This window comes from Ornithorhynchus anatinus, chromosome 2 (assembly GCF_004115215.2).
Source record: "Ornithorhynchus anatinus isolate Pmale09 chromosome 2, mOrnAna1.pri.v4, whole genome shotgun sequence".
Classification (NCBI taxonomy): Eukaryota; Metazoa; Chordata; class Mammalia; order Monotremata; family Ornithorhynchidae; genus Ornithorhynchus; species Ornithorhynchus anatinus.
This window is the reverse complement of record NC_041729.1, coordinates 42,022,879-42,041,272: the sequence shown is the minus strand read 5'-3', so window position 1 is coordinate 42,041,272 and position 18,394 is coordinate 42,022,879. Positions and strand designations below refer to the sequence as shown.

Below are 18,394 nucleotides of genomic sequence, written 5' to 3'. Positions count from 1 at the left end.
AGCATTATTAAGGTCACATCTCCTCCAAGAGGCCTTCCCTGATTAAGCCCCCTTTTTCCTGACTCCCTTCCCCTTTTGCCTCATCCATGCGCTTGGATCTGTAACCTTTGGGTATTTGATAATCGCCCCACCCTCAACCCCACAATACTTTTCCATAAATTATGTATTATAAATTATTTATTTATACTAATGTCTGTCACCCCATCTAGACTGTAAGCTCATTGTGGACAGGGAATGTGTCTGCCAACTCTATTGTATTTTCCCAAGTGCACTAGTGAGTGCTCAATAAGTATTGATATTGATGATGCTGAACGCTTCTTCGCCATTTTGTATTTAAATGCTCACAGTCCTCTGTTCAATTGCCACCCACCACAACCCATGGCACTCACATGCATATCTTTATTCTCCATTTCTTCTTCCTCCCTGTAATGCTTTTAAGCTTCTGTCTTCCCTCTAGTCTGTAAACTCTTTGTGGGCAGGGATCATGTATACTTTCTCTTGTACTCTTCCAAGTGTTTAGTACAGTTCTCTTGCACACAGTAAATGTTCAGTAAATGTAGTCTCTGAGGTAAAGACCTCAGAAGACCCTGCAGGGCAGACAACAGCAGCAGCAGCAGCAGCAGCAGTAGGTTCTGTTTTCAGTTGCTCCCGCTGTTACACTCCAGCACAAAGAGTCGGTTGGCTGAGCTGAGTATTTCTATAAGTGCATGGACAGAGAGGCTGCATGTGAGCAGCTAGATGGGTGTGGGAGGAGGTATTTCAGGGAAATCCTTGACACCACAAAGTTCAGTTTCTGAAAAAAAAAAAGAAAACTTTTGGATTAAGAAACGCTTGGCTCATGTAATTCCTACCTTTGGCATTTTTGGTTATGAAGCTTCCCCACCCCCCTCCGCTCAGGACCAAAATTGTTAAACCATAAAAAAACTCTAGAAAATCGGATTCAGATTCTCAACTACCAAAATCATTCTCCCGCCAGTCTTCATACCCTGGCCTTTCTTTATATTGTACAACTACATTAACTCAAATCATTACCATATCCTTAAACCTCTATTTTGGGGGGATTTAAAATGGGTGTATGGCAAATAGGAAGTGCTTTGGGGATCTGGGAATTCTGAACCCTTGGAGGGGCCATTATGCAGTAGCTCTACTGGATGCCAAAATAGGGTAGAGTGCTCTTCCCGACACTTTTATTGACTGAGTCAGGATGTTCACTGAGAGTTGGCAACCCCAATCTCCACATTCTGCTTCAGCAGACAGCTATTTCCCTTTCGACAGGACTCCACGGCTCTTTCGCTAATTAACTGAGGCATTTTTGCTGACTCAAGCCCAGGGCCTCTTCTACTCCTAGCCAGTCTTTTCCTCCCCCGGGGTCCTCCTGCCCTTCATAGCTCTTTATTCCTCACCCCTCCTCCCCCTCCAGGACATGAGTTTGAGCTCATGAACCCAACTGCTTAGGAGAAACTGTGTGGTCTAGTGAACAGAGCACGGGCCTGGGAGTTAGAAGACTGGGTTCCGATTCAGGCTCTGCCACTTGTCTGTTGTGCGACCTTGGGCAAGTCATTTCACTTCCTCTGGGCCTCAGTTACCTCATCTGAAAAATGTGGATTAAGACTGTGACCCCTTTGTGGGACAAGAACTGTGTCCAGTCTGATAAACCTGTTTCCATCCCAATGCTTAGTCCAGTGCCTGGCACATAATAAGGGCTTCACAAGTACCATAAAAAAATGGATTTTGTGGCCTCCCCTGAGTAAAAAGATTGTTCCAAGAACCTTCTCTGGTGTATGAAATAATAATAATAATGATTAATAATAATTCTGGTATTTGTTAAACACAAACTATATGCCAGGCACTGTGCTGAGCACTGGGGTGGATACAAGCAAATTGGTTTGGACACAGTCCCTGTCCCATATGGGGCTCACAGTCTCAACCTCCATTTTTTAGATGAGGTCACTGAGGCACAGAAAAGTAAAGTGACTTGCCCCAGGTCACAAAGCAGACAAGTGGAAGAGCTGGGATTACAACCAATGATCTTCTAACTTGCAGGCCCCTGCTCTTTCTACTATGCCTTGTAGTTTGAGCCCAGGTGAAAGAAAAAACAAGGGTCACAGCTGGGCCTGATTTCTCCTGGAGGAGCAGAGGACAATGCGCTCTTCAGAACAGCTGTGAAGGGAAGCACAGCAGGAGCTTGTCCATGGGCCTTGTTACCTCAGGGTTGAAGCTGGCCGCAAATGCCAGTTCAGAGTTAGGTGTTTATTCCTGGACCAAATTTAAGACTCTGTTGTCCGACTAGAGTTGCTTTTGAAAACTTTAGTGCTCCACTCCCTGATAAATAGAAGAAAGAAACAGTCCAAGAAGGCTCTTTTTGAGTTTCCCAGACCACCCTACCTCCTGCCACAGCCCTCCCATGTGGGACAGGGACTTTGTTCAATCTGATTACCTTGTATCTATTCAGAGTTTAGAACAGTGCTTGGCACATAGTAAGGGCTTAACAAATACCATAATTATTATTATCATTATTATTATTATTATCTCGGTCACTTGTAGTGAGCAGGTGAGAAGGAATTAAAAAAAGATTAGAATCGAGACAGTTTTCATGGAAATGATCATGCCATTATAACTTGAAAACTGCTCTAGCATAGATTGTTAGACACACGCTCAATTCTTTCATATAAGCTATGCAAATAGCACTTCAGCCCTTCTAGATATTTCACTGAGAAAATCTTAGTGGAGAGACTGATCTGGGAACTACTCTGTATGTGTGTATCTCTGACACTGAGGGTTTTTCCTTCTCCCGATGTGACCTAGTGGAAAGAGCACAGGCCTGGGAGTCAGAAGCCCTGGGTGCTAATTCCAGCTCCACCACTTACATGCTGCAAGACCTTGGGCAGCTCATTTAACATCTCAGTGCCTCAGTTTCCTCAACTGTAAAATGGGAATTAGTTACCTGTTCTCCCTCCCGCTTAGACTATGAGCCTCATGAGGGACACAGATTCTGCCTGATCTAATTTTCCTATACTTATCCCAGTGCTTAATGCAGTGCTTGGCACCTAGCAAGCACTTTACAAATACCACAGTTAGTATTATTCTTTGATGGTGTCACATTCTTTTCACAATGCAAGGAAGGGCTCACTTCATGCTAGATTTTTTTGCTTTTGTTGCATAAGTCTACACTAACGACTAAGATCTTGGCTCCCTGATGAAGCAGCGTGGCTTAGTGGAAAGAGCACAGGCTTGGGAGTTAGAGGTCATGGGTTCTAATCCTGGCTCCGCCACTTATCAGCTCTGTAACTTTGGGCAAGTCACTTCACTTTTCTGTGCCTCAGTTACCTCATCTGTAAAATGGGGATTAAGACTGTGAGCCCCATGTGGGACAACCTGATTACCTTGTATCTACTCCAGTGCTTAGAACAGTGCCTGGCACATAGTAAGCGCTTAACAAATACCATCATTATTGTTATTATTATTATTTAAAGCACAAAAACCTTGTGGTTTCACATCAGTGTAACCAAGCCAGACCTAAAAACACTGCAGCTTTCAAAACATTCCATATTGCACCTCTGAAAATTGAACTTTTGGCAGAACTCTGGAGAGGTGGCCAAAGACACCAAAAAAACCCCAACTTGACACAACCACCACCTCCTCCCCTCAAATACCATCTTGGGTGTTCAGTCTCATCACTCCTTTCTTTGAAGGGATTTCAACTGCCATCAGTGCTTCTAAAGGGGTTAGTCAGGTCACTCCTGAGGGTGCTTTTTTATGGTACTTGTAAGTGCTTATTCTGTGCCAGGCACAGTGGTACATACAAGCTAATCAAATTAGACACAGTGTATACCCCAAATGGGGCTCACAGGCTTAATCCCCATTTTACAGATGAGGTAACTGAAGCACAGACAAGTGAAATGACTTCCCAAGGTCATACAGCTGACAAGTGGTGGAGTCAGGATTAGAACCCAGATCCATCCAACCCCCAGGCCTGTTCCTCTGTCCACTAGGCCACGCTTGGGCCTTGTTGGTTCTCCATTAAGAAACTTTATTCCTGAGATCTATTTCCAAAGACAATCTCTCAGGTCCCTTTAAAAGTTTTAAGGATAGCATGTTGTTAATAGGGAAGAGCAAACTTCCTCTATCAAGAAAATTTGATGCATATGTAAAATAGAAGAAGGGAAAATATTATCCATAAGAATGGAGATTTTAATGAAGTGTTCCACTCAAAAGAGCCTTAAAGGAGCCAATCTAAATGAATTCTGTAAATATAGAAAGAAAAGTATTAACAAAGTGAAATCCCTCATGTATCCCCAGAGCATATTCACAACATTGCTCTTTGAAATATTAAAAATTCACCCAAGCATAATAAACTAGGAGAGGACTATCAATAATTCACACAAACAATAACTGGATCCAAGCGGTACAGTGCAGGGGTATTAAATAAGTCCTAGAGAACAATTATATTCTCAATAAACATTTAACAGGAAAGCCCTCTTAGGGAATTCCAACTTTAATATTAACTGGAATCTAAAAAGGAGTCTCTGTAACCCTTCCATTTGAAAATGCCAAATGAGGGGATCGGCTCCCCCAGACCTGATTGCTTCATTACCCGAAGGTCTCTCCATCAAAGAAAGTGGTGGTTTTCCTAACCGTTTTCTGAAGTTGTTAGGCTGAAAAGTGAAAACACCTTCCAAGAGAACAGAGACAAAGCCCCATTTGAAAAGCTGCTAAAAGCCTTTAATGTATGCATGCTGCCTCTTGTGCATGAGAACACATTAGAGTCATATAGGCTACAGCCAGCTTTCGGTTATGCATGGGCTGAGTATTCCACTTTGCTCTTCCTCCTCCTCCTCCTCCCTTCTGCTGTTCATCTTGGAGCCAGTCCACTGCTTATTAGCACTCAGCGATTCCGGTAAAAGATTTGTGGGAGAGGAGGTTGAAATTGTGGGTGAAAGTGAATTTCTTGGATTATCTGTGGTTGTTCATTATCCAGACTATCCTGTTCTCCATTATTACTATGATTTGGACCATTCACTTGCACACGCAAATGTGCAGAATATGTAGAGTCCCATTCTTCCTCACTCTAGCTCTGAAGTAGACTATCAATTATTCAAGGGCCTAAGAGAAGAAAGACAGAAATGGCAGACAGGAAGACTGCGTTTCCATGATTTCCCCTGCAGGTGAGCCATGACCTCCATATCTTTTCAAATTTATGATTCTCTGCTCTGCAAGCTGTTACTTTTTCAGATGGAGCACTTTCAGCTCAGGATAATAATAATAATAATAATTTGGTATTTGTTAAGTGATTACTATGTGCAGGGCACTGTTCTAAGCGCTGGGGTAGATACAGGGTAATCAGGTTGTCCCACATGAGGCTCACAGTCTTAACCCCCATTTTACAGATGAGATAACTGAAGCACAGAGAAGTTAAGTGACTTGCCCACAGTCACACAGCTGACAAGTAGCAGAGTTGGAATTCAAACCCATGACCTCTGACTCCCAAGCCCATGCTCTTTCCACTGAGCCATGCTGCACTCACTTTCTGGCCCCTGAATTCCCATTCACCTTATAAGGATTGTGGCATAATATTTTTTCTTCTTGCTGCTGCTGAGCCACAACATAGTTTCTTTTGTCAGGTCGAGCCGTCTGGAAATGTCACAGAGAAAGAGGCAAGCCACACCTTCCACCCTGGCTCTGTCCTCTCCTCTTCTGCCTCTCCCCAACTGAGGATCAGTGCCGTCCATTTCTCGGAGGGTTTTGGCCACTTTCCTCTCAAGTGCGTGGGACCCAAACCCCCCCCTTATTAGCAGCTCAGCCAGCCTCCGATCACTTCAACAGCCATGAGAGCCCACTGAAGAGTGGATTCATGGCTTATGTCCTTGCCCATTCTCAGTCTCCCATCTCATTCCCAAATCAGATCACCAGTGATTTACTTGGGAGACAGTGGGTTGGTCTAATCAATTAATCAATGATACTTACTGAGCACTTGCTCTGTGCCGATCACCATACTAAGCACTTGGGAGAGCACAGTAGAGTAAGTAGATGCAATCTCTCTCCTTAAGGAGCTTAGTCTAGCTACAAATTGAGTGTTATGGAAGACTGGAAAAGAGAAGCAACAGGGCCTAGTGGGAAGAACATGGGAAGAGCATGACTCCCAGTCAGGAATCAGAGAACCTGGGTTCTAATCCCAGTTCCTCCATTTGCCTGTTGTGTGACCTAGGGAAAGTCACATACCTTCTTTATGGCTCAGTTTCCTCAACTGTAAAATGGGGATTCAGCACCTGGTCTCCCTCCTATTTGGACTATAAACCCCCCACTCCCTCCACCTGTCAGACAGAGATTGTGTCCAACCTGGTTATCTTGTATCTTCCCCAATGCTTAGTACAGTGCTTGGCACATAGTAAGTACTTAACAAGTGCCATAACTAAATTAGGAAGAACAAATTCAGAGTAACCTCCATTTCCATTCAATGCATCCTAGGGCATCCAAAAGGCATGTAAGCATGCAGAAAAAAATCATAATAAATAAGCCTGCAAAAAAGCATATTTCCCCTCCAAAGTAGAATACTGCCATGCCTTATATGAACTATAACCCACAACCATAAATGATGAAAACTAAAGGTTATGCACATAGGACATACCTAGAGTCTTAAAAAATACAGAGTGATTATGTGAGGTGACAAAGCCCAGGTGAGCTTGACAAGTTTTTATTTAGTTCTTTTTCCTCCTAAATTTGATTTCGATATTTTTGCTACAAGTGACTGTACTCTAGTCTTAATCCAGGTGATGTAGGGTACTGGCTAGTTCGTCCCCTCCCCATTGCCCCGACACCCTCCCTCTGCTCTAGCCCCTTCCCCTCCCCACAGCACTTGTATATATTTGTACACATTTATTGCTCTATTTATTTTATTATTGTTGTACATTTATCTATGGTTCTATTTATCTATTTTGATGGTATTGATGCCTGTCTACTTATTTTGTTTTGTTGTCTGTCTCCCCCTTCTAGACTGTGAGCCCATTGTTGGGTAGGGATTGTCTCTGTTGCCGAATTGTACTTTCCAAGCGCTTAGTACAGTGTTCTGCACACAGTAAGCGCTCAATAAATACGACTGAATGAATGAATTATTATTATGTGATACAGCACAGCTTTTAACCCCAGCCCAGCCAGCCCTGGCTCTTGTCATCTCAGTGGCTCTTCAGTTTGTTAGCACCATGGTGATTTAAAGCCTTAACTCTTCCTCAGCTTTTAGCATCAGGGTGTAAAACCCCAGCTGGGTCCAGTTACAACCATAAACCAATGCACAGCTATCGGGCAGGCATTTTAAGAGTCCACTTGGGAAAATCCCTCAATCCAGAAGGTTTTCTCCTTAATTTAGACAAATTACTAGCACAGGAGGGATGCTACTAAGCATGTCTTAAAAGATGATTTCTGAGACTCAAAACCATTTTTCTTTCCAGGAGAGAAGACATTATAGGATATTACCCTGTGCCCTCTCCTCCACTCTCCATTGTCTCCCAGTGGTCTTATGCTATTGACTCAAAAGCTGGCCTTCTAGCCAGGGCAGCAGCTCTATGGGCTTTTCCCCTTTAACAGCAAGGGAGAAGCCCCCAGGCTGGACATAATGACCCCAGATCTCTCTAGAGCTGCAGCTAAAATCTGAGGTTAGAGGGACTTTGGATTTCATTTCCAGTGGAGGAGGGAGGGCTTTCTGAAATGGGCAAGACAGGAGCTTGGCAAGGAAAGAGGCCAGTAATACAGAGAAAGGTAAATCAGAGTGTGTGAGTGTACGTGGAGGGAGTGCGGGGGGAGTTGTTAGCCTTAGACTTAAGCAAATACAAATACACCCCACCCAGAAGCCTGAGTCAATCAGCTAAACTCTTAGACTTCATGTCCACACTTAATGCTAATGCCTTTCCTAGACTGCCCCCAACCCTGCTGGATCTGCAGGTGTGCGTATAATAGCAGATAACCTCTTTGCCCTCTAGTCTGACTCCTCTTTGAAAGGGAAGGAGGAATCGCTTACACTGATTCCACAAGGAACAGTCCTACAATAATAATAATTACGGTATTTGTTAAGCGCATACCTATGTGCCAGGCACTGTACTAAGTGGTGGGGTAGATACACGCAGATTAGGTTGAACACAGTCCCTCTCCCAAGTGGGGCTCACAGTCTCAATCCCCATTTTACAGATGAGGGAACTGAGGCCCAGAGAAGTGAAGTGACTTGCCAAAGGTCACACAAATGTGGCAGAGCCAGAATTAGAACCCAGGTCCTTCTGACTCCCAGGCCCGTGGTCTATCCACTAGGCCATGCTGCTTCTCATGCTGCTTCTCCTTCCTGGCTTGAAAGTCTGTGAGGGAGAAGAATTAGGCCCATAGACAAAATTTTTCAGGTTTTCCCTGCTTAGATTTTGAAAGCCCTAACATTGAGATCACAAGTCTTTGGGATTTTTTTGACCAGTTTAGCCTGCTCAGGTGTTGGTTGACCGCAACCAGGCCTTGGGATGTAAACTCCTAGAGGTCGGTGGTCAGGTTGTGTCAAACTGACTCTATCCAAGGGACATAAAGTAGGATGTGGGGGCAGAGACTTGGGCGGGTGGGGGGAAGGAGGTAACATACACATATTCATGTCCAAGCAGAGCTCCTCATCTTCCTATCCAAACCCTGTCTTTCTTTCCCACCACCTTAGACAATACCACTATCCTCCCTATCTCACAAGCCCATAACCTTGGAGTTGTCCTCGACTTCCCTCTCTCATTCCACCCACATATTCAATCTGTGATCAAATCCTGTCAGTTCTATCTTCACTTCATTGCTAAAATCCTCCTTTTCCTCTCCATCCTAACTGCTATCATTTTGATTCAAGCACCCATCCTATCCTGTCTTGACTACTCCATCTGCCTCCTTCCTGACTTCCCAACCTCGTGACATTTCCCTCTCCAATCCATATTCACTCTGCTGCATGGATCATTTTTCTAAAAAAACTTTCAGTCCATGTTGCCCCGTCAAGAACCTCCAGTGGTTGACCATCCACCTGGGCAGCAAACAGAAACTTCTTCCCATGGGCTATAAAGCACTCAGTCAGCTCAACCCCTCCTTCCTCACCTCATTAACCTCCTACACAGCCCAGCCCTCACACGTCGCTCCTTAGCGGCAGCATATTCACTTTGCCCCGATCTCTTCCATCACACCGCCAACCACTTTCCCACATCCTCGTCGTAGCCCGGACTTCCCTTCCCCTCAAATATGCCAGACCACCACTCTCCCCACCTTCAAAACATTATTGAGGTCAAATTTCCTCCGAGAGGCCTTCCTCGGCTCCCTTCCCTACTGTGTCATCTAAGCGCCTGTCTCTATGACCTTTGGACATTTTTTATTTGCCCACCCTCAACCCCACAACACTTATGTACATATTTTTAAATCACAGGAAATGTATCTGCCAACTCTATTGTACCGTACTCTACCAAGCATCTAGTACAGTGTTCTGCACATAGTAGACAATTGATAAATACCACTGATTGATTTAAAGCCACAACATAATCAATCATAGGTATTTACCGAGTGCTTAATGTATGCAGAGTACCGTATTAAGCTTTTGGGAGAGTACAATATAACAGAGTTGGTGGACATGTTCCCTGCCCACATGAATTTACAGTCTAAGGGAGGGGAACAGACATTAATATAAATTACAGGTAGGTACATAAATTGTGTGGGGTTGAGGAAGGGGTGAATAAAGGGAGCAGATCCAAGTGAAAGGGCGACACAGAAAGGAATGGGAGAATAAATGAGGGCCTGGTTGGGAAAGGCTTCTTGGAGATGTGCCTTCAATAAGACTTTAAAGATGGGGAGTATGGTAATAATAATAATGGTGCTAAGCACTTACTATGTGCCAAGCACTGTTCTAAGTGCTAGGGGAGATACAAGATTATCAGGTTGTCCCAGGTGGGGCTAACATTGTACATCTACACACAGAACACTCACCCAGCCTTCACTGCAATTGTTGTTGTTGCCTTTGTTCAGGTGATAAATCAGAGGTTGCCAATGTGGTCAGAAACATGCTACTCTGGCTGTGTGAGAAGCCCTCAGGAAACAGCCCTGGAAGGGCCAGTAGAGCAGAGACTGTGGTAGCCACTGTGGAAGTTGCTCCTGGATTTCCAGGAGAGGCCAAAGGAGAGGCTAGGTAACAGTCTCTTTTTCACATCCTCACTTCCCTGCTGCTATGCAGCTCCCTTGGCTACTAATCTCCCTTCCCCTCCCCACCCCCAGCCCGCAATGTGGAATCGTCATTGGGTACCATCAGAAGTTTTTCAGATGGTGGGGCAGAACCCCAAATTCACACCAATGTTCTATATAAATGCTAATACATTGTACATGCTCAATATACATTAATGACAAGATGAGAACCTCTACTGAGGGAAAGTGGTTGTATTCCTAAGGAATGAATGCTAAAATGTTGGTAAGCTAAAAAGCATTAGATATTTTGGGAAGCAAATTCTAGATTTAAAAACTTGCCAACTTCACAGAAGGAGTATATCTAAATACAGGAGGTGAGCTAAAACTGAATGACTTAAGTCTTCTTAGGTAGTTACAATAAATACTACCTCCAAGAAATTTACAACGAATTCTTGTCTTGCCTTATGCTGTCGAGTCATCTCCGACTCATAGCGATGCCATGGACACAGCTCTCCCAGAACGCCGCACCTCCATCTGAAATCGTTCTTGTAGTGTATCCACAGAGTTTTCCTGGTAAAAATATGGAAGTGGCTTACCTCTGCCTCCTTCCGCGCAGCAAACGAGTCTCCGCCCTCGACTCTCTCCCATGCCACTACTGCTCAGCACAGGTGAGTTTTGACTTGTATAAGATTGCCGTCCACTTGCTAGCCACTGGCCAAGCTAGGAATGGAATGGGTAGGACTCTGCTTGACTCTCCCTCCTGTAGTCAAGACTGGTAGAGTGCTGGAAACTCTCCAGGTGTGACCCTGAGAGGGGACAATGAATTCTAACAGGACAATATTCCCCCGCTCTCATTGTCTCCATACCTAAGGATGATTACATTTACCACAGGCTGGAGTTTCCCATCAGTCAATTTACTGAGTGCTTCCTGTGTATGGAGCATTGTACTAAGTGCTTGGGAGAGCAGAATATAACAGAGTCAATAGACACGTTCCCTGACCACAGTGAGTTTGCAGTCTAGAGGGGGAGGCAGACATTAATATTAATAAATTATGGACTGTACATAGGTGCCATGGGGCTGAGGGAGGGGTGAATAAAGGGTACAAATCCAGAACAAGGGTGACGCGGAAGAGAATGGGAGAAGAGGTAACGAGGGCCTAGGGCCTATACGGGGAAGCTCTCACGGAGGTGGTGTGCTTTCAATAAGGCTTTGAAGGTGGGGTGAATGATCGTCTGCAAATATCTGCTGAGAAGCAGCGTGGCTCAGTGGAAAGAGCACGGGCTTTGGAGTCAGGGGTCATGAGTTCGAATCCCAGCTCTGCCACTTGTCAGCTGTGTGACTGTGGGCAAGTCACTTCCCTGTGCCTCAGTTACCTCATCTGTAAAATGGGGATTAAGACTGTGAGCCCCACGTGGGACAACCTGATTCCCCTGTGTCTTCCCCAGCGCTTAGAACAGTGCTCTGCACATAGTAAGCACTTAACAAATACCAACATTATAATTATTAAATATGAAGAGGGAGGGCATTCCGGGTCAGAGGCAGGACGGAGGTGCGAGGTCATCTGCAAGATAGATGAGAACGACAACGAGGTACAGGAATATTTTGGCATTAGAGAAGCGAAATGTGCGGGCTGGGTTGTAGTAGGAGAATATCCAGATGAGGTAGGAGGGGGCAAGGTGATTGAGGGCTTTAAAGCATATGGTGAGTAGTTTCTGTTTTCAGCAGTGAAGGGGCAACTGCTGGAGGTCCTTGAGTAGTGGACTGAACATTTTTGTAGAAAAATGATCTGGGCAGCAGAATGAAGTACTGGAATGGGGAGAGACAGGAGGCAGGGAGGTCAGCAAGAAGGCTGATGCAGTAGTCAAGGTGGAATAGGATAACTGCTTGGATTAACATGGACAGCAGTTTGGAGATGAAAGGGCAGATTTTAGCTATGTTGTTAAGATTGAACTGACAAGATTTGGTGACACTGAGTAGTGGGTTGAAGAAGAGAGATGAGTTGAGGATAATACCAAGGTTGGAGGCTTGGGAAACAGGGAGGATGCTGGTGCTGTCTACAGTGATGGGAAAGTTGGGGGAGGATATTCATTCAATAGTATTTATTGAGCACTTACTATGTGCAGAGCACTGTACTAAGTGCTTGGAATGTAAAATTCAGCAACAGATAGAGACAATCCCTGCCCATTGACGGGCTTACAGTCTAATCGGGGGAGACAGACAGATAAAAACAATAGCAATAAATAGAATCAAGGGGATGTACATCTCATTAACAAAATAAATAGGGTAATAAAAATATATACAAATGAGCAGATGAGCACAGTGCTGAGGGGAGGGAAAGGGAGAGGGGGAGGAGCAGAGGGAAAGGGGTGGGGGGCAGAGAGGCAGCAGAGGGAACAGAGGGAAAAGGGGAAGCTCAGTCTGGGAAGGCCTCTTGGAGGAGGTGAGCTCTCAGTAGGGCTTTGAAGAGGGGAAGATAGTTTAGCGGAGGTGAGGAAGGAGGGTATTCCAGGACGGCGGGAGGACATGGGCCAGGGGTCGACGGCGGGATAGGTGAGAAGGGGGGACGGTGAGGAGGTGAGCAGCAGAGGAGCGGAGCCTATGGGGTGGGCAGTAGAAAGAGAGGAGGAGAAGTAGGAGGGGGCAAGGTGATGGAGAGCCTTGAAGCCTACAGTGAGAAGTTTTTGTTTCGTGCGGAGGTCAATAGACAACCACTGGAGGTTTTTAAGAAGGGGAGTGACATTCCCAGAGCGTTTCTGCAGGAAGATGAGCTGGGCAGCGGAATGAAGAATAGACTGGAGTGGGGAGAGACAGGAGGGAGATCAGAGAGAAGGCTGACACAATAATCCAGCTGAGATATTATGAGAGCCTGTACCAGTAAGATAGCCGTTTAGGTGGAGAGGACAGGTTTTGGGTGGGAATGTAAAAGAGTTCCATTTTAGATATGTTAAGTTTGAGGTGTCCTAAAGGTGGGAGGAAATGAGAGACTGCAGAGGAGAGCAATCAGGGCTGGAGGTTTAGATTTGGGAATCAACTGCATGGTAGATGAAGGCACGGAAGTGAATGCGTTCTCCAAGGGAGTGGGTGTAGAAGGAGAATTGAAGGGGACCCAGAACTGAGCCTTGAGGGATTCCCACATTTAGGGTGTGGGAGGCAGAGAAGGAGTACATGAAAGAGACTGAGAAGGAGCGGCTAGCGAGATTGGAAGAGAACCAGGAGAGGACAGTGTCAGTAAAGCCAAGGTTGGATCATATTTCCAGGAGAAGGGGGTGGTCGAAAGTATTGACGGAGGCTGAGAGTCTGAGGAGGTTTAGGATGGAGTAGAGGCCATTAGATTTGGCAAGGAGATAGTCTGTGACTTTTGAGAGGGCAGTTTCTGTGGCGTGAAGGGGGTGGAGAGAATTGTCAGGGAGAGAATTGAAGGAGAGGAACTAGAGACAGCGGTTGTAGACAACTTGGATGTAGAGTTTTGTAAGAAAGATGACAGGGGTTAATTTGCTTCCAGGCTCTCTTCTATACTAAATGCACTACCGATGAGTAAAAAGGAAAATATTTGGAACGGCCAACGGCAAACCATATCTGACCTCAAAAAATGACTAGCTGGCTAAGAGGTGCTGTCAGTCATCCACTAGGTGGTGCTTTACTATAACATTTCTGGATGAACCCATCTAAATCATTTTCAATTCCTGAAGATTAAGGAGGGTGGGGTGGGAAAAGAACTTCAAATGGCTGGACTATCAAACCTCCTGGAAAAATATTGCCAATCAGTTATAATACTTGCTAATGCCATTTATTATGTGTTCTGTGACAAATGCTACGCTGAGTGCTAGGGTAGAAACAAATCAATCATTTATTGAGCGCTTACTTTGTACGGAGTACTAAGCACTCGGGAGAGTCCAAATATAACAGAATTAGCATTCATTCATTCATTCAGTAGCATTTACTGAGCGCTTACTATGTGCAGAGCACTGTACTAAGCGCTTGGAATGTACAAATCGGCAACAGATAGAGATGGTCCCTGCCCATTGACGGGCTCACCGTCTAAACGGGGGAGACAGACAAAAACAATAGCAATAAATAGAATCAAGGGGATGTACATCTCATTAAAACAATAGCAATAAATAGAATCAAGGGGATGTACATCTCATTAACAAAATAAATAGGGTAATTAGCAGACACGTTCCACAGATCATCTGATTGGACATAACCCCCTGTCTCACATGGGGCTCACAGTCTAAGTGGGGGGAGAACAGGTATTTAATTCCATTTCGCAGCTGAGGGTACTGAAGCACAGAGAAGTGAACCATTCAGGGCCACACAGCAGACAAGTGTTGGAGCCACGATGAGAACTCGTTTCCAAGACTCCCAATCCTCTGCTCTATCCACTAAGCCATATTGCCTCCCACATCTGACTACCTTCTACTACTGAGTTGGAAATAGGCGAGATGCTGGTGTCACATTGCCTTCTGCAAATGTATCTACGCAGCTAATGGTGAAATAAAAGGACCCTGAATCCCCTCACTCCTTCCCTCCTCTACCCTCCCAAAGCAGGTTTCACATGAAGGAACCAAGGCCAAGCTCCTAGGAGATCCCACCTAATCTAAACTCTGGCTGTTTGTTGTACTCAAAGCCTGTTTTACAAAACTCATCCTTGCATAAATAAATACCACTGATTCATTCCATTTCCAGAAGAGCTAACTAGAGTAGCAGCCTACTCTTGCCTTCCAAGTTTTACTCAGGACTTTTAGGGTATGTCTACACCGGGTGCACTCGCCCTTTTCTTGCAGTTTGTTATTAAAGGAAGGAGACTTTATTTATAGGAGCCCCAGGCTGTTTTGCAAAAGCTAGCTGGTGTGTGATCTGGGTCCGTTATTGTCTTAGTCACTTTGGGTTTTGAGACCGTTTATTTTTCAGGAAGTCAGAAAGGCTCTGCAGCTGTGGAGATGGGTCCACAACAATGTGTGGTTAATGAAGATGCCAAAGCTAAATAACGACAAACCTCTCCCCATGGTCAAAGCAGGAGCAGCAGAGACTTAGTAATGGAGACACTTACAATATAGTGGAAAGGCAAAAAGTTCCAGCTGCTTCTCACTTCCTGCTCTCTGAGAACACATTTCCCAGCCCCCTTCTCTCCTCGCCATCCATAAAAGGTACTGGATCCGAAGTCCTAGGGGAATCTTCCCGATTTGAACCCTGGCTCTGCACCAGTTGGGGGTTGTCCAGCTCAGTTTGTGTTCCTAAGACATTAGTGGATCCATTTGGCTCAGTTCTTGAGCAAAAGAGTCTTTCTGAAGCGGGCTGGGTCATGGACAACTGGAAGTCTCCAAAGGTCCCTTTCCTGTCAGAGAAGAAACTTACTCTGATTTAACATGTGCTAATCTATTGCTTCCTACCAGAAAACTTGGCAATTGGGTATTTGTTAGAGCTTCATACATCTTATTCACTACGTCTATTCAATGCTAAAGGGGGAAGTCTATATCTGTTGTACGTTTCCCTAGTGAAATTAGGCTGTTGAATATGTTTCTCTGAAGCTGTGATGTGTAGGGATCAAAACTAATATACACCAACAGAAAATTCATTAATAACTGTGCTTGGATTATTCCTTTCTCTGCATAACACTTTTATATTTTTCAAGTCACTTCTAGTCACTTTATAATACTCAGGGACCAGAGATCTGGGAAACTTGGTTTTATTTGGCAGAAGACTCTGGAGATTAATCACATTATTCACTCTTGATGAATGTGGAGATTAATCACATTATTCACTGTATTATGATGTCTCTTTTACAGTGATTTCACATAAAATTATTTGTCTGATTCATTCATCCAATCGTATTTATTGGACACTTACTGTGTGCAAAGCCCTGTACTAAGCATTTGGAAGTGCTTAGTCCCTCTAGACTGTGAACTCATTGTGGGCAGGGACTGTATTGTTGTATTGTACTTTCCCAAGTGTTTATTACAGTGCTCTGCACACAGTAGTAATAATAATAATGATGGCATTTGTTAAGCGCTTACTCTGTGCCAAGCACTGTTCTAAACGCTGGGGGGAAACAAGGTAATCAGGTTGTCCCACATGGGGCTCACAGTCTTCATCCCCATTTTATAGATGAGGTAACTGAGGCACAGAGAAATGAAGTGATTTGTCCAAAGTCACACAGCTGACAAGCAGTGGAGCCGGGATTAGAACCAACCCATGACCTCTTACTCCTAAGCCCGGGCTCTTTCCACTGAGCCACACCGCTTCTCCATAATAAATACAAATGAATGAATGAATGACCGTACATCAGACACAATTCTTGCCCATGATCAGCTCCCAGTTTAGAGATGCAATAATAAAACTTTTGCTTCCTCTGCCAGAAACACATTAATGACAGTAAAGGATATAATTTTACAATACATAAAATGAGAGGAAGGCAAATAGACTTTGCTTCAATTCTGATTGGCACTAAGTGGCTGAAAAGAAAAAAGGTCTTTGAGTCTGTTTGGCTCTTGATTCCTTCCTCCACGGTGAAAGGAATCTCTTTCTGATATGGCATGCCTGAAATGAGTAAGTGGCAACAGGCTCATTCCTAAAATCCAAGCTCCTGGAACTAGATTTCATATTTCTATTTTACTGCTTCCTACCCACATTTTCCAGATTTTGGATTTCCCCAAATTGGGAGAAGAAAAGGAGGGAGATGGAAGTGGTTGGGAAGTGACAGGAAAGAAGGGACTACGGAATTTTGTTGTGGAACTGCTTCACTTTCTATCAAGTCTTGTTTCCTGGCAATAAATGTGGGTTTTAAATAGTCTAGAAATCAGATCTTTCACCAATTTAGGCAGAATTTGATCGTAAATTCCTTGAGGGCAGGGACTTTTGTCTTCTACTTTATTGATTACTCCCAGGCACTCAGCCCCCCTCCCTTTACACCAAAAATAAGGATTTGGGGGCTCTTGTTTTCCACATAAAAAGACTCGGAAAAAATACTTAGTAATCCACTTTTTTTTTTTTTAACTGTTTTTGGTATAGCATAACATACATGCAATAGATGACCATATTTGTAAGTTATGATCAACTGTAAAAATCATTCTTGCAATTTGAATGGGAACTGGAAGAGAGTCTCTGTACAACTTACCAGCACACTTAGCAAATGTTTGGGTCAAGAGAGTTGAAAAGGTAATTTTGGCTAAGTTGTTCAACATTCTGAAAAAGATCAAAATTTTAAAGCAGTCCTCTTGACCGTAGGCTGCTTGTGGGCAGGGAACACTTCTACCAACTCTGTTATATTTTACTCTCCCAAGCACTTAGGTACAATGCTCTGCATATAGTAAGCTCTCAGTAAATACAAATGCTAGAGTGAATTACTATCTTTTTGTCTATACTCTCTTCTCTCATGCCTCTTTAACGCCCTGTTTAAATGGTATCTCCCTTTTTTAGTATGCTATCTTTCATTTCAGGGAAAAAAAATACTTATTCAACAGAAAGAATGATGGAGAGAATTGCCATGGAAAGAAAAAGTGAAGCTTTTCATCACACTAGAATGTAGGTTTTGAACTTTTCCCACCTATCTAAAAGGAGTTTAGCAGAATATTTTCTAGGGTTCATTCTGGTTAGGGACTGAACTAACAGTAGCTCAGGAATTAAATAGTAGCATGTTAAGGTACAATGCGAACTTGTGGCTAGCAACAAATCACAAAATATAGCATGGTCACAAAGCAGTGATAATAATAATTGTGGTATCTGTTAAGTGGTTACTAAGTGCCAGACACTGTACTAGGTACGGGGGTGGGTACAGGCAAATCAGGTTGGATGCAGTCCCTGTGTCACATCGGATTCACAATCTTAATCCCCATTTTACAGATGAGGTAACTGAGGCACAGAGAAGTGAAGTGACTTGCTCAAGGTCACACAGCAGACAAGTAGCAGAGTCATGATTAGAACGCGTGTCGTTCTGCCCCCCCAGGCCTGTGTTCTATCCACTAGTATCCAGTTACTTTACAGTTCTATTATTAAAAACAAGATACAATATTCTTGCGTTTCACGGGTATTATCCCAAGCAACTAGCAGATGATAGAGTGTATCTATTAGGCATGATGAAAAGTCTGCATAAGGCTACGGTAAAATGTTGCTTCAATGGAAGAGCTATAAGTAAAAAACTATCAAAGTTTGCCTAGATTTCTGCAGAACATCAACATGTGAAATGGGTACCTAAAAGGCAACTTCTTTGGGCCAACTAGACATACAGGTAAACATTTT

The 18,394-nt window shown here is 44.0% G+C and overlaps 1 protein-coding gene and 1 non-coding gene across 2 annotated transcripts in view; both read right to left on the bottom strand.

Moving 5' to 3' along the window:
• Positions 1-305: 305 nt before the first annotated feature.
• Positions 306-18,394, bottom strand: part of LOC100080600 (cytochrome c oxidase assembly protein COX19) — a 28,057-nt gene continuing 9,968 nt past the window's right edge. Inside the window, exon 4 of the mRNA XM_007666519.3 lies at positions 306-793. The gene's annotated coding sequence lies outside the window, so the exon portion shown is untranslated. The remainder of the gene's footprint in view (positions 794-18,394) is intronic.
• On the bottom strand, positions 10,837-10,974 carry LOC114809425. Its single transcript, XR_003757210.1, has one exon. It is a non-coding gene; the product is annotated as a small nucleolar RNA SNORA7 (small nucleolar RNA).